A 14,446-nucleotide genomic window follows, 5' to 3' on the forward strand; every position below is an offset into this window, starting at 1 on the left:
TTCCGCCGCGCTCCCGGGAACAGCTCAGCTACCGGCCGCCTACCTACGGGTAAACCGCCACAGTCATCACGAGGCGGAGAGCTCTTTTCAGACGCTCTGCGGCCGCCCAGACTGAGCGCCCGCTCGAACACGCGGCGCTTCAGGCCTCCGGGTGCCCGCAGGGCCTGGGCCTGTTGCCGCCCTCCGAGGGCGGCGGAGACGCCGTGTGCGTGAGGTGCGGGGGCCATGGGAGGCGCCCCCGCTGTGGGGGGGGGGCTGAGGCAGCTGCTCCAGCAGCAGCGGGACGAGGCCGCCCGCCAGGCGTGGGACCTGCAGCGGCAGCTGCTCAAGGTGCCGGCGAACCTCGGTGCTGGTGAGTGTGAGGTCCAGCCCAGCGCCTCTCCTTGTGGGCTCTCCTTACCCCTTGGCTGAGGAAGCTGCCATCAGCACACCCCAGGACCCTCCTGGATCACTGATGTCTGGCGGTGTTATCCCTCCAGCAGACAGATGGGGGTTGAAGTCCCCTGGGAGGACCGGGCCCTGCAAACGTGACGTTTCTCCTACCTATCTGTAGAGGTGTTAGCGTTCATGAAGACACATAATCCACAAAGTGATTATATGAAGGTGCTTTATTAGGCGCCGGAAGTTAGGGGCATGCCCGCCCAAATCTAACTTCGTCTGATTTGTTCTCTCAGTTCTCCTTTATCTCCTAAGATATTACATATTCTATACATATATACATATATACATATCACTTGCCGAGGCGATGGGCTCCGGGGCAGATGCGTTCTGCAGGAGAGCGGGGGATCGGGACAGGCAGGGCTTTTTTTCCGACATCGAGGCCGCTCGAGGGAGCCGCCAGGACCCGGCAGCCTCCGCGAGGGAGGCTGACGAGGCGTAGGCGGAGCCAGCAGCGCCCCCTCCCCGGCCGTTCAAAAGCAGCCCCTAGGGAGCGCGAGCGACCAGGAGCGCAGCGACCAAGGCGGGCAAACAGGGCGGGGCACGTCAGAAGGGTGGGCGCGGCAGTTTGCACGGCAGTGCGCGCAGGCAGGGCGAGCAGGGGGGGCGGACAGGGCAGAGTTTCCCCCCGCCCATAAGAACAACACCTTTAACGGCTGTCGACTGCTAGCTGGGCTGCGATGGTCTTCACCAGGCAGAGCGCTCTCTCTAGAGAGTCTGTGGCCACCCAGACTGACCACCTGCTCAACAATGCGGCAGTTCAGGTCTCTGGGTGCAGGGACTGTCTGAGCCTGTTGCTGCCATCTGAGGGAGGCAGAGGCACCGTGTGTGTGAGGTGCGAGCAGGTGGATGACCTGGTCCGCCTGGTGGCAGAACTCAAAGAGGAGGTGGAGAGGTTGAGGGCTCTTAGGGAGCGTGAGCGGGAGATAGACTGGTGGAGCGACTCCCTGCAGGGCCTGAAGGAGAGGTAGCAGGGTGAGACACCCCAAATAGGGATGGACCCCCTGCCCTGTTGCTGTCGGGCAGAGGGAGGGGACCTAGAAGTTGAGGAGGGATGGAGACAGGTCCCTGCTCGACCTTTCAGGCAACGCCCCCCCCTACCGGCCCCACCTTCCCAGGTGCCCTTACGTAACAGATTTGAGGCCCTGGAGCTTGAGAGACCGGTGGGTGAGGACGAGGTAGAAAGTCTACCCAGGAGGATGCCTAGGGCGAGGAAGCCGACTCCACGCCTCAAGACTGCCTCCACCAAGAAAGACAGAAGGGTGATCGTAGTAGGCGACTCCCTTCTCAGGGGAACAGAGGGTCCTATTTGTCGACCTGACCCTACCCGTAGGGAAGTCTGCTGCCTCCCTGGGGCCAGGGTCAGGGATGTTGCCAGGAAGCTTCCCAACCTGATTCGCCCCTCTGACTACTACCCTCTTTTGATAGTCCAGGCTGGCAGTGATGATATTGATGAGAGAAGCCTGAAGGCTATCAAACGGGACTTTAGGGGACTGGGACGGTTAGTGGATGGAGCGGGAGTACAGGTGGTGTTTTCGTCTATCCCTGCAGTAGCAGGGAGGGGTACCGAGAGGACACGGAAAGCCCACCTGATTAACACGTGGCTCAGAGGCTGGTGCCAACACAGAAATGTTGGGTTTTTTGACCATGGGGCGCTTTACTCGGCACCCGGCCTGATGGCCGCAGACGGGTCCCTATCTCTAAGGGGAAAACGGATCCTAGCCCAGGAGCCGGCAGGGCTCGTTGAGAGGGCTTTAAACTAGGAAAGAAGGGGGATGGGGCTGAAAGAAGGCTTGTTGGAGCTGTGCCGGGGGGAACAATGGCAAAGCCGGGGAAGAAGGCAATGGCCCGACTGAAGTGCATCTACACTAATGCACACAGCATGGGTAACAAACAGGAGGAGCTGGAAGCCATCGTGCAGCGGGAAGGCTATGACTTGGTTGCCATCACGGAAACGTGGTGGGACCACTCTCGTGACTGGAGAGCTGCAATGTCTGGCTATAGGCTCTTCAGAAGGGACAGGCAGCACAGAAGGGGTGGTGGTGTGGCTCTCTATATTAGAGAGTGTTTTGACGTTGAGGAACTCGAGGCTGGGAATGATAAGGTTGAGTCCCTATGGGTTAGGATCAGAGGGAAGGCCAACAAGGCAAGCATCCTGGTGGGGGTCTGTTATAGACCACCGAACCAGGATGAGGAGACTGATGAGGAGTTCTACAGGCAGCTGGCAGAAAACGCAAAATCGTCAGCGCTTGTTCTCGTGGGGGACTTCAACTTGCCAGACATATCCTGGAAGCACAACACAGCCCAGAGAAAGCAGTCTAGGAGGTTTCTGGAGAGCGTGGAAGATAGCTTCCTGACGCAGCTGGTTAGAGAGCCTACCAGGGGAGGTGCCCCGCTAGACCTTCTGTTCACAAACAGTGACGGACTGGTGGGAGATGTGGTGGTCGAGAGCTGTCTTGGGCAGAGTGACCACGAAATGGTTCAGTTCTCTATTCTTGGCGAAGTCAGGAAGGGGACCAGTAAAACCGCTGTCTTGGACGTCCGGAGGGCTGACTTTGAGCTGTTCGGGACACTGGTTGGCAGAGTCCCTTGGGAGGAGGCTCTGAAGGGCAAAGGAGTCCAGGAAGGCTGGGCACTCCTCAAGAAGGAAATCTTAATGGCTCAGGAGCGGTCTGTCCCCCCGTGCCCAAAGACGAGCCGACACGGAACTAGACCGGCCTGGCTGAGCAGAGAGTTCTGGCTCGAGCTTAGGAGAAAAAGGAGGGTTTATAATCTTTGGAAAAGAGGGCGGGCTACTCAAGAGGACTATAAGGATGTTGCGAGGCTGTGCAGGGACAAAATTAGAAAGGCCAAAGCTCATCTGGAGCTCAATCTGGCTACTGCCGTTAAAGATAACAAAAAACGTTTTTACAAATACATCAACACAAAAAGGAGGACTAAGGAGAATCTCCATCCTTTACTGGATGCGGGGGGAAACTTAGTTACAAAAGATGAGGAAAAGGCTGAGGTGCTCAATGCTTTCTTTGCCTCAGTCTTTAGCGGCAAGACCGGTTGTTCTCTGGATACCTGGTACCATGAGCTGGTGGAAGGGGATGGGGAGCAGGATGTAGCCCTCGCTATCCATGAGGAAATGGTTGGCGACCTGCTACAACACTTGGATGTACACAAGTCGATGGGGCCGGATGGGATCCACCCGAGGGTACTGAGCGAACTGGCGGAGGAGCTGTCCAAGCCGCTTTCCATTATTTGTCGGCAGTCCTGGCTATCAGGGGAGGTCCCAGTCGACTGGCGGCTAGCAAACGTGACGCCCATCTACAAGAAGGGCCGGAGGGTAGACCCGGGGAACTATAGGCCTGTTAGCTTGACCTCAGTGCCAGGGAAGCTCATGGAGCAGATTATCTTGAGTGTCATCACGCGGCACTTGCAGGGCAACCAGGCGATCAGGCCCAGTCAGCATGGGTTTATGAAAGGTAGGTCCTGCCTGACGAACCTGATCTCCTTCTATGACCAAGTGACGCGCTTGGTGGATGAGGGGAAGGCTGTGGATGTGATCTACCTTGACTTCAGTAAGGCTTTTGACACCGTCTCCCACAACATTCTCCTCAAGAAACTGGCTGCTCGGGGCTTGGACTGGCGTACGCTTTGTTGGGTTAAAAACTGGCTGGATGGCCGGGCCCAAAGAGTTGTGGTGAATGGAGACAAATCCAGTTGGAGGCCGGTTACTAGTGGAGTCCCCCAGGGCTCAGTGCTGGGGCCGGTCCTCTTTAATATCTTTATCGATGACTGGATGAGGGGATCGAGTGCACCCTCAGTAAGTTTGCAGATGACACCAAGTTAGGTGCGTGTGTCGATCTGCTCGAGGGAAGGAAGGCTCTGCAGGAGGATCTGGATAGGCTGGACCGATGGGCTGAGGTCAACTGCATGAAGTTCAACAAGGCCAAGTGCCGGCTCCTGCATCTGGGGCGTAACAACCCCAAGCAGCGCTACAGGCTGGGAGATGAGTGGTTGGAAAGCTGCCTGGCGGAGAGGGACCAGGGAGTACTGGTTGATAGGCAGCTGAATATGAGCCAGCAGTGTGCTCAGGTGGCCAAGAAGGCCAACAGCATCCTGGCTTGCATAAGAAGCAGTGTGGCCAGCAGGTCTAAGGAGGTGATTGTCCCCCTGTACTCGGCTCTGGTGAGGCCGCACCTCGAGTACTGTGTTCAGTTTTGGGCCCCTCGTTACAAGAAGGACACGGAGGTGCTCGAGAGAGTCCAGAGAAGGGCGACGAAGCTGGTGAGGGGTCTGGAGAACAAGTCTTACGAGGAGCGGCTGAGGGAGCTGGGGTTGTTTAGCCTGGAGAAGAGGAGGCTCAGGGGAGACCTCATCGCTCTCTATAGGTACCTTAAAGGAGGCTGTAGAGAGGTGGGGGTTGGTCTATTCTCCCACGTGCCTGGTGACAGGACGAGGGGCAATGGGCTAAAGTTGCGCCAGGGGAGGTTTAGGTTGGATGTTAGGAAGAACTTCTTTACTGAAAGGGTTGTTAGGCATTGGAATGGACTGCCCATTCCAATGGAGGTGGTTGAGTCACCATCCCTGGAGGTCTTTAAAAGACGTTTAGATGTAGCCCTTAGTGAGATGGTTTAGTGGAGGACTTGTTAGTGTTAGGGCTGAGGTTGGACTAGATGATCTTGGAGGTCTCTTCCAACCTAGACGATTCTGTGATATGCATTAGGTTTCACAACTCATCTATGCATATTCATTTCCTAGCTCCGCCTAGCCTCGCTTCATATGCTAATTATCTTATCAGTCCTTCTGCGCTTGCCTACTACTCTCTGGTGGTCGTCCGGGTGGTCGTCGGGATGAAGTAAGATGTCTTCATCAGAGTTGAACTTTTTAACCTTTCCTTCTCACGCATGCTCTCTGAGCCCTCGGTCTCAGTCCAAACCGCAAGGTTGGTTTGATCCAGTTCCCAGGGTCCAAGAAGCCCCAGTTATCTAGATGTCTTGCAAATGGAGCATTCTTTTAATCCTCCTTACTCCTCCTCATGAATCGGTGCATTCTCTCACGCTACCCTTGCACATATATTTTGTATCTTCCAAGCGCAGCCCCGGAACAGTACATCGCAAATGTAACATATTAAGCAATATTGTATTATTTCATCTTCTATTACTAACATTTCCCCCCTTTGAAAGTATTTCACTCCTTTCGAGGAGAGCAAATGCTTTCACTAACTAACTAAAATGTTTTACACTCAGTGCTCACCAATAACATATTCAAGGAAAATTACAACATTACGCATCAAGAAAATTACAAAGATTAGGATTGTCACAACATTTCATAAGTCCACCACTTCTGCTTTATGTTACATTCGCTCTTCTGGTTGGGTTCACTTGATCTGGAACCGATTTTGTCTATTCGGTTTTCATTCCATTTCGCCTCCTGGGTTCCTCAGATTCTTTCTCTGAAATCCGAAGTCGTTATATGCCGGTGGAGGGTATTGCGGATGTGGTTCCATATGCCGAGCAATGGTTTGCATCACTGTCCAATTCCAGGTTGTCTTCCTTAGGATCAGACTTTTCAGCATTATAAATGTTAACTAAATTCGTACCCCTACAATCACCAATATAATTATCGTCTCCAGTAAGGACTTAACCCAATTACTAATATTCCATCCACTAAAAATGTTATCCAACCAGCTTGTTGTCATATCTTTCTCTTCCTGCTCTGCATCTTGTTCCACTCAAGCCAGTTGTTCTATGACATGTTCTACATCAATAGTCACATTTGAAATGTGGATGCAGCAATGATCAAGATGATCTTTTAGAAATCCGCATACTCCATGTTCCTTTAATAACAGTGTATCTAATGCCAATCGATTTTGTAGCACCATTTTAGTTGTAGCTTGTAGTTGGATATTAAGGTCTCTAAAGCCTTCTTTCGTGGCTCTCGCGAGCCTACTCACTTGTCCTGTAAGTTTATAAATCATTTCCCTATTTCGATAAGTAGCTACCTGTGCAAATAGAGATTCTAACGCCCAACTGAATTTTACTCCACCCGAGGGTTCATGCCATATATCTTCATCTGCCCCTTCTTCTAAACTTCTTTTTGCCCTACTAATTTGTAGGGTTTCCAACTTTCCCTTAAAAGGAGACTTTTTCCATATTGGACACAGTGTGGGGAGGGAGTCCTAGAGTTATTGCTTTTACTTCCCCATCTATCGGCAGGTGTGTAGTCCAAGTTCCATCGCTGGCTGTTTGTACTTTGTACTTTGGCTTCCTGGCAGATTTTACTGATCTGTCCCTTTAGAGTCTGGTTCATCCTTTCTACCTGTCCACTAGATTGGGGTCTCCATGCAGTATGTAAATTCCAAGAAATTCCTAAGAGCCGGCTTACGTCTTTAACCACAGATGCAACAAAGTGGGGTCCCCTATCCGAGGATATTCCTAATGGTACCCCAAATCTCAGAATGATTTCCCGCAGTAACCATTTTGCTGTCTCTTTAGCTTGATTGGTGCGACAGGGAAGGGCTTCTGGCCATCCGGAAAAGGTGTCAACCCCTACTAACAAATACCTATATCCCCTAGTCCTAGGTAACTCTACAAAAATCAGCTTGCCAGTAATCTCCTGGTTCTATTCCTACTCTAACTCTTCCCATCTCAGCATGTTTTCTTGCTACTGGATTATTTTTCAGACAAATCTCACACTTTGACATTACTGATTTTGCCATTGTTAACATATGTGTCGAGACAATGCTACGTTTTAAAAATGTTACCATTGCCTCTGCACCCCAGTGACAGTCATTATGTCTTGTCTGAAGTATTTCTCGCATCACCAAGGGGGGTATTACTACCTGGCCCGTAGCGGTTACATACCATCCATCAGAGTTCTTTCGGGCCTTCAGGAGATTTGCTAATTTCTCATCCTCTGGCGAATATCTTGGTTTCTTGGGAAGATTAAGACGAGTGGGGCCTACCTTGAGTGGTACCAAAGCCATTACATTCCACACCTCCCGAGCAATTTGTCGAGCTGCTCGATCTGCCAGCCGATTCCCTTCTGATATTTTCGAGGTTCCTCCTTGATGGGCTTTACAGTGCATAATAGCCACTTGTTTTGGTTTTTGTACCGCGTTTATCAAATTTAACACCTCCTCTTGATATCTTATATTGGCCCCTTGTGAGGACAACAGCCCTCTTTCTTTCCATAATGCTCCATGAACATGGTCTACTCCAAAAGCGTACTTTGAATCTGTCCAAATATTTACCATCTTTCCTTTACTCAGTTCCAGTGCTCGAGTTAGGGCTATCAGTTCCGCTCGCTGTGCTGATGTTTCAGGTGGTAAAGGTTTTGCTTCGATTACTGTCTTCAGGGTTGTTACTGCATACCCTGCATATCGTGTTCCATTCTCCACAAAACTACTACCATCAGTAAAAAGTTCCCAGTCATACCTTTCAAGGGGTACACCCTTCAAATCCTCGCGGCTGGCATGGGTATGCTCGATTATTTCCACACATTTGTGTTCCAACGGTCCTTCTTCTGGAACAGTTCCTAGAAATACTGCTGGATTTAACAGGTTAGTTGTTTTCAAGGTTACGTCATCTTGTTCAGTTAGTATTGCCTGATATTTCATCATTCGGCTGGGTGATAACCAGTGGCCCCCCTTTTGTTCTAAAACAGTTGTTACCATATGTGGTACAAAAACTTCAATACGTTTTCCCAAGGTAAGTTTCCTTGCTTCCTGGATTAAGAGAACTGTTGCCGCTACTGCCCGCAAACATGAGGGCCATCCTGCACTTACAGCATCCAGTTGCTTAGAAATGTATCCCACAGGTCTTTTCCAGCTTCCCAGTCGCTGGGTTAGTACCCCTAGTGCTAGTCGTTGTCTTTCATGTACAAATAACTGGAAATCTTTTGATAAATCTGGTAGGCCCAAAGCTGGTGACTTCATTAGGGCGTCTTTAAGTTTCTTGAAAGCTTCTTTCTGTATTTTTCCCCAAATAAAATCCTGTGCCTTCTGAGCTTCATAAAGGGGCTTAGCTATGAGTCCATAATCCATTATCCATAATCTGCACCAGCCAGCCATTCCTAAGAAGGCCCTTAGCTCATGGAGATTTTGAGGTTCCGGGATGGTGCATATAGCTTTTATCCTATTGACACCCAGACTTCTTTGTCCCTGGGAAATCTCACACCCCAAATATGTTACAGTTGAGCAAACTATTTGTGCTTTTTTCCTTTGAAACCTTATAACCACCCGTTCCTAACTGATTTAAAATTTCGATGGTTGTTTGGGTGCAGAGCGACTCGTTCTCTGTGGCAATCAAACTATCATCTACATATTGTAACAACAAATACTGACTTCTGGGTACCTGTATTTGTCCTTGCGTTGTCCAGATTTCCAGGTCCTTGGCCAGCTGGCTTCCAAAGAGGGTCGGGCTATTCTTGAAGCCTTGTGGGAGTCTTGTCCAAGTTAATTGTGTCTTTCGTCCACTCTGAGGATTTTCCCATTCGAAGGCAAATAATTTTCTACTATCTTTATCAAGAGGTATGCAAAAGAAGGCGTCCTTTAAATCTATCACAGTAAACCATTTATATTTCTCTCTCACAGATGTTAACAATGTGTAAGGATTAGCCACTACCGGCTGAATGTCCTTTGTTATTTCATTTATTGCTCTAAGATCTTGTACCAATCTATATTTGCCATTCCGCTTCTTTACTGGAAAAATTGGAGTATTGTATTCCGATTTACATTCTTCCAAAATCTGATAGTTGAGAAATTTGTCAATAATTTTCACTATCCCCTGCCTAGCTTCTATCTTAAGTGGATATTGTTTGATTCAAACAGGTTTGGCTCTTTCCTTTAATTCCACCTTTACCAGTTGTGCCAGTTTCGACTTCCCTGGTACGTCTGTTTCCCGTACTGTTGCTCTAACTGCATTTTCTACTTCTCTTGGAATATTAACAAAGGGTTTATCTTTGGTCATTAGGATTTGGCCTACTTTGGACTCAGGTACCTTCATTATTAATTCTCCATCCTCAAAGGTTATTGTTGCATCTAATTTAGCTAATAGATCTCGTCCCAAGAGTGGAATCGGGCATTCTGGTACATACAAAAATTCATGGGTTAGTTCCTTACCCCCAAAACGCAAATCAAGGGGTTGTAAGAATGGCCGTTCCTCCTCCTTCCCTGTGGCTCCAATTATTGTAGTTGTCTTAGTTCCTAATCGTCCTTTTAAACTATTTAACACTGAATATGTTGCTCCTATTACATTTACAGACTAATTAACACAGAGAAAGAAGCTCCTGTAACCAACAACAACAAAAAAATTCAAGCCCCTGTCTTCGTTTCCTAGCTTTATTTCAACTAGTGGACCTGCTAGGGTAGATGCCCCAGGTCCCCGTCATTTCTGACTGTTGTAAGTTTATCCTGCAGCCTAAGACAAATTCCTTCTGATATCAGGGGCTGATTGCCCTAGAAAGAGGCTAGCCAATTGCCTCTGTTTGTTTTCTGAAGCCAGGTCCAAATTTTCTGTCTTTTTTTTTTTTTTTCCCATTGCATTTCAAAGTTGGTCCAGAAATTCAAAAATTCCATAGGGTTTTCTTTTGGACCTTCTTGGAACAGATTCTCAATTCCCAATTTAACCAGATTTTGGTATTTACATAATTTCCAGGGTGGTAAGGGTCTCGGGGGGGGGGGGGTGGGGGGGTGGGGAAGGGGTCGGTCAGGGGAATGCAATGGTTGAAAGTTCCCTGAGCGGTCCCATTGGCAATCTGAGCTCACACATGAACTCAGGTTGTTTTAAGAGTTAGCTGCTTTTCTGTTTCCATGACAACTCTCTGGGACCCATCATGGTCCCTCTGCCCCAGAGGGCTCACACCCGTGATTTTGAGATCTCAGCCTCGGGTTGAGGCGGAACTATTAACGTTCCTACATCCTCTTCCCCTGCTCATTCAACTTCAAACAGCTCTGTTAGATACTACATGCCACACAACCTTTAACACCTTCAACAACCCTTTTAACACTTCCTTTATCTTCCTCTAGCCTGTACTTTTCTAATGCCAACACCAAAGGCTCAGTCAGGGGCCAACTTAATTCCATACCTTTTCCCTCCAAGATGCTGAAACAACATATCAGTATACAACATTTCATCCTATTTTCCTTCTCTCCTCAAGAACAACATTAATTGCAAGACACTGTTACAGTCGATTGATCCATAAAGTGGCCATTTAGTTTGATCCATAAAGTGGCCATTTAGTTTATACAGTGGCCACAATTGATTGCAATACTTAGTGGAAGTCCTCTTGCTTTCCGCACCCCCCCCACTCCCCGTTCCGACAATATCCTTGCAGTGTGCCAATGTACACCCAAGGAGGCTTTCTTTAAAATGTCTTTGTTTTGGATATTACCCATTTCCTTGATTTCCCATTCCCTTTTATTTATTTATATTAATTACTGTCCCTTGTTTCAATTTCCATGCAAAACTTTTCATTGCAGCTTTTTACTATCTTTTCCTAATCTTTGTGGGAATAGAAATGTTGTTTTTGCAGTGTTACGTTGTTTAGAAGGAAAGAATGTGGTATTGAGATGTGCTTACAGCGATAAGAAAGCTCAGCAGGTGACCTCGTAAAATGCAGACAACCAGCCTCCTTAGAGCAATCAGGTGAAAATCACTGTGTTAAGTCAAGCCAGATAAGGGGAGAAAACATTACCATCTCCAAAACAGGCCGGCAACTGAAGGCCAGGCATTGTCTGTGAAGCATCAGATAGATTGTGAACCTGGATTACCCACTCCAGTGGGGAAACAGGGGAGGGTCCTGTCATCAAAAAGTATATAAACTGTGTTTTGGAACTAGTAGGTGCGCTCTCCTGCTTGTGGGGCGCCCGCCATTGCAATCGCGAATAAATTACTACTTCACTGAGATCCTCGCCTGAGCCTAAGTTATTGGCTACGGAGTGTTTCTCACAATTGGTACGTTGTGAGCAGCGGGGGTCGGTCGCGGCCGATGGCTCCCCGAGAAACTCCTCGGTGCCGGCTGGAGCGTGATCAGTTCGTGAGCCACCTCAGCAGTGCCCACGAGGTCCCATCTGGGTCGCCAAAATTTTAGCGTTCATGAAGACACATAATCCACAAAGTGATTATATGAAGGTGCTTTATTAGGCGCCGGAAGTTAGGGGCATGCCTGCCCAAATCTAACTTCGTCTGATTTGTTCTCTTAGTTCTCTTTTATCTCCTAAGATATTACATATGCATTAGGTTTCACAACTCATCTATGCATATTCATTTCCTAGCTCCGCCTAGCCTCGCTTCGTATGCTAATTATCTTATCAGTCCTTCTGCGCTTGCCTACTACTCTCTGGTGGTCGTCCGGGTGGTCGTCGGGATGAGGTAAGATGTCTTCATCAGAGTTGAACTTTTTAACCTTTCCTTCTCACGCACGCTCTCTGAGCCCTTGGTCTCAGTCCAAACCGCAAGGTTGGTTTGACCCAGTTCCCAGGGTCCAAGAAGCCCCAGTTATCTAGATGTCTTGCAAATGGAGCATTCTTTTAATCCTCCTTACTCCTCCTCATGAATGGGTGCATTCTCTCATGCTGCCCTTGCACATATATTTTGTATCTTCCAAGCGCAGCCCCGGAACAGTACATCGCAAATGTAACATATTAAGCAATATTGTATTATTTCATCTTCTATTACTAACAGAGGGACTCAGCTACTTGGTTTTTCTGGTCGATTCCTTTCCTTGCACAGGCACGGGTACCGCCCAGGGGAGTTGGGTCCCGGTGTCCCAGCACTGCCAGATCCCTGGTGCCGTGGGCAGGCCCCGAGCCCCCGTGACACCCCTCTCCTTTCCCTCTCCCCTCCCCCTTTCATCTCTCTGCAGCACGGTGAGGGCGTTGGTGCCAAAGAGACTCCTCAGCAGCGGTACCAGCGGCTGCAGCACGAGGTGCAGGAGCTGGTCCGGGAGGTGGAGCAGATCCAGGTGAGCACCACCCCTGCCGTTTGGCACCTGCGGGCAGATCGTCCCCGGGGGCTGACACTGCTGCCTGTCCCCCCCTGCACAGAGCGCGGTGAAGGAGTCGGCGGCCGAGGAGGAGCTGACGCCCATGGCCTTGGCCAGGCAGGTGGAGGGCCTGAAGCAGCAGCTGGTCTCCAGCCACCTGGAGAAGCTGCTGGGCCCTGCCGCAGCCATCGACTTCGCAGACCCCGAAGGCGCGCTGGCCAAGTGAGTGTGGGCTCGTGGCCGCAGCTTGGGAAGCGGGGGGCAGCAGGGGGAGGATGCCAGCATCCCCGCGAGGCGGTACCAGGGCAGCGTGCCCACCTTTTCCCCTCGCCCAGGCGCCTGTTGCAGCAGCTGGAGGTGGCGAAGTGCAAGAAGACAGCGGCAGGGAAGAGCCCCGCCAAGGCGCCAGCCCCCACCGGGGACACGCTCACCTTTGAGCTGTACTGGAGGCCAGAGCAGGACCAGTTCTCCCAGGCTGCCAAGGTGAGCGTGCGGAGGGGGAGTCACAGCGTTTGACCCCAAAATGGGCTGTCCTGCCCTCTCAGCCCTCGCTTCCCTCGTTTCCAGATTGCGGAGCTGGAGAAGCGGCTGGCACAGCTGGAGGTGATGGTGCGGTACGAGCCTGACAGCCAGGTAAGGAGCCAGGAGCTCCAGCCCTGCCGCTCCCCTGCCCTCCATCCTGCCCCACTGATGTGATTTTCCTCCCCACAGAACCCGCTGTTGGTCGGGCTGAAGGGGACCAGCCTCGTGGTGAGTCCTAGAATCCTAGAATAGCCTGAGTTGGAAGGGACCCATGAAGACCCTTGGGTCGAACTCCTGGCTCCACACTAAGAATTAAACCATAAATCTGAGAGCGTTGTCCAAATGCTTCTCAAACACCAGCAGGATTGAGGCCATGACCCCCTGCTTGGGGAGCCTGCTCTGCTGCTCGACCACCCTCTCAGTGAAGATTTTCTGTCCTAATACCCAGCCTGAACTTCCCCTGGTGCAGCTTTAAGCCGTTCCCTCATGCCCAGGCACCCCATACACACCCTGTTCTCCTTCCCCAGGAGACCGTGCAGATCCTCCAAGCCAAAGTGAACATCCTGGACGTGGCTGTGCTGGACCAAGTGGAGGCCCGGCTGCAGGTGAGGGCCTGAGGCGGAGGGAGGTGGGGATGAGTCCCGCAGCCCCCAGCCAGCACTGGGCCCGCTGGCCCCACCAGAGGATGGCATGGGGCCATGGGAGGGCACCCGCAGAGGCTATGAAATTGGGGTGGACCCTGCTGGATTTGGGGTGTCACATCTGCTTCCCCCCCTCCGCAGAGCGTCCTGGCGAAGGTGAACGAAATCGCCAAGCACAAGGCCGTTGTGCAAGACGCTGACACCCAGAGCAAGGTAAGAGCAGCAGGGAGGGCCCCCCAAAGCAACCACAGCATGGGGGGCTTATGCAGAATCGCCCTGCAGACTGTGCTTACGCCCTCCTTTCTTGCTTTCCGCCCCTTGCCCCAGATCCACCAGGTCTATGAGATGATGCAGCGCTGGGACCCCGTGGCCAGCAGCCTGCCCGATGTAGTGCAGCGACTGCTGACCCTCAGGGACCTGCACGAGCAAGGTGAGGGGCAAGGAATGGGGATGCTGGGGACAGTGGCGTGGCGTGACAAGGGAGATACTGGGGTCTGGGGGCCCTCCAGTGCTGAGTTTTCACCTCCTTCCCAGCCACACAGTTTGGGCAGGTCCTTGTGCACCTGGACACCACGCAGCAGGAGATAGCTGGTGCTCTCAAGGACAACACCGTGCTGCTGGCAGAGGTGAGTCTCAGCAGCATGTGCTGGGGTGGGAGGGGTCCCCATCCTGTCCGCCCTGCTCAATCCCTTCCCCACTGACCCCCCTGCAGGTCCAGAAGACGATGAAGGAAAACCTGGCCATTGTAGAGGACAACTTTGCTGACATAGAAGCCCGCATCAAGCGGCTGCAAAAGTGAGAGCCCGTGGAGCACCTCCCTGAGCATCTGCATTCCCCCCCCCCCCCCCCCGACATTGTGATCCCCTGGG

Source organism: Anser anser (genome assembly GCF_964211835.1).
Source record: "Anser anser genome assembly, chromosome: 30".
Classification (NCBI taxonomy): Eukaryota; Metazoa; Chordata; class Aves; order Anseriformes; family Anatidae; genus Anser; species Anser anser.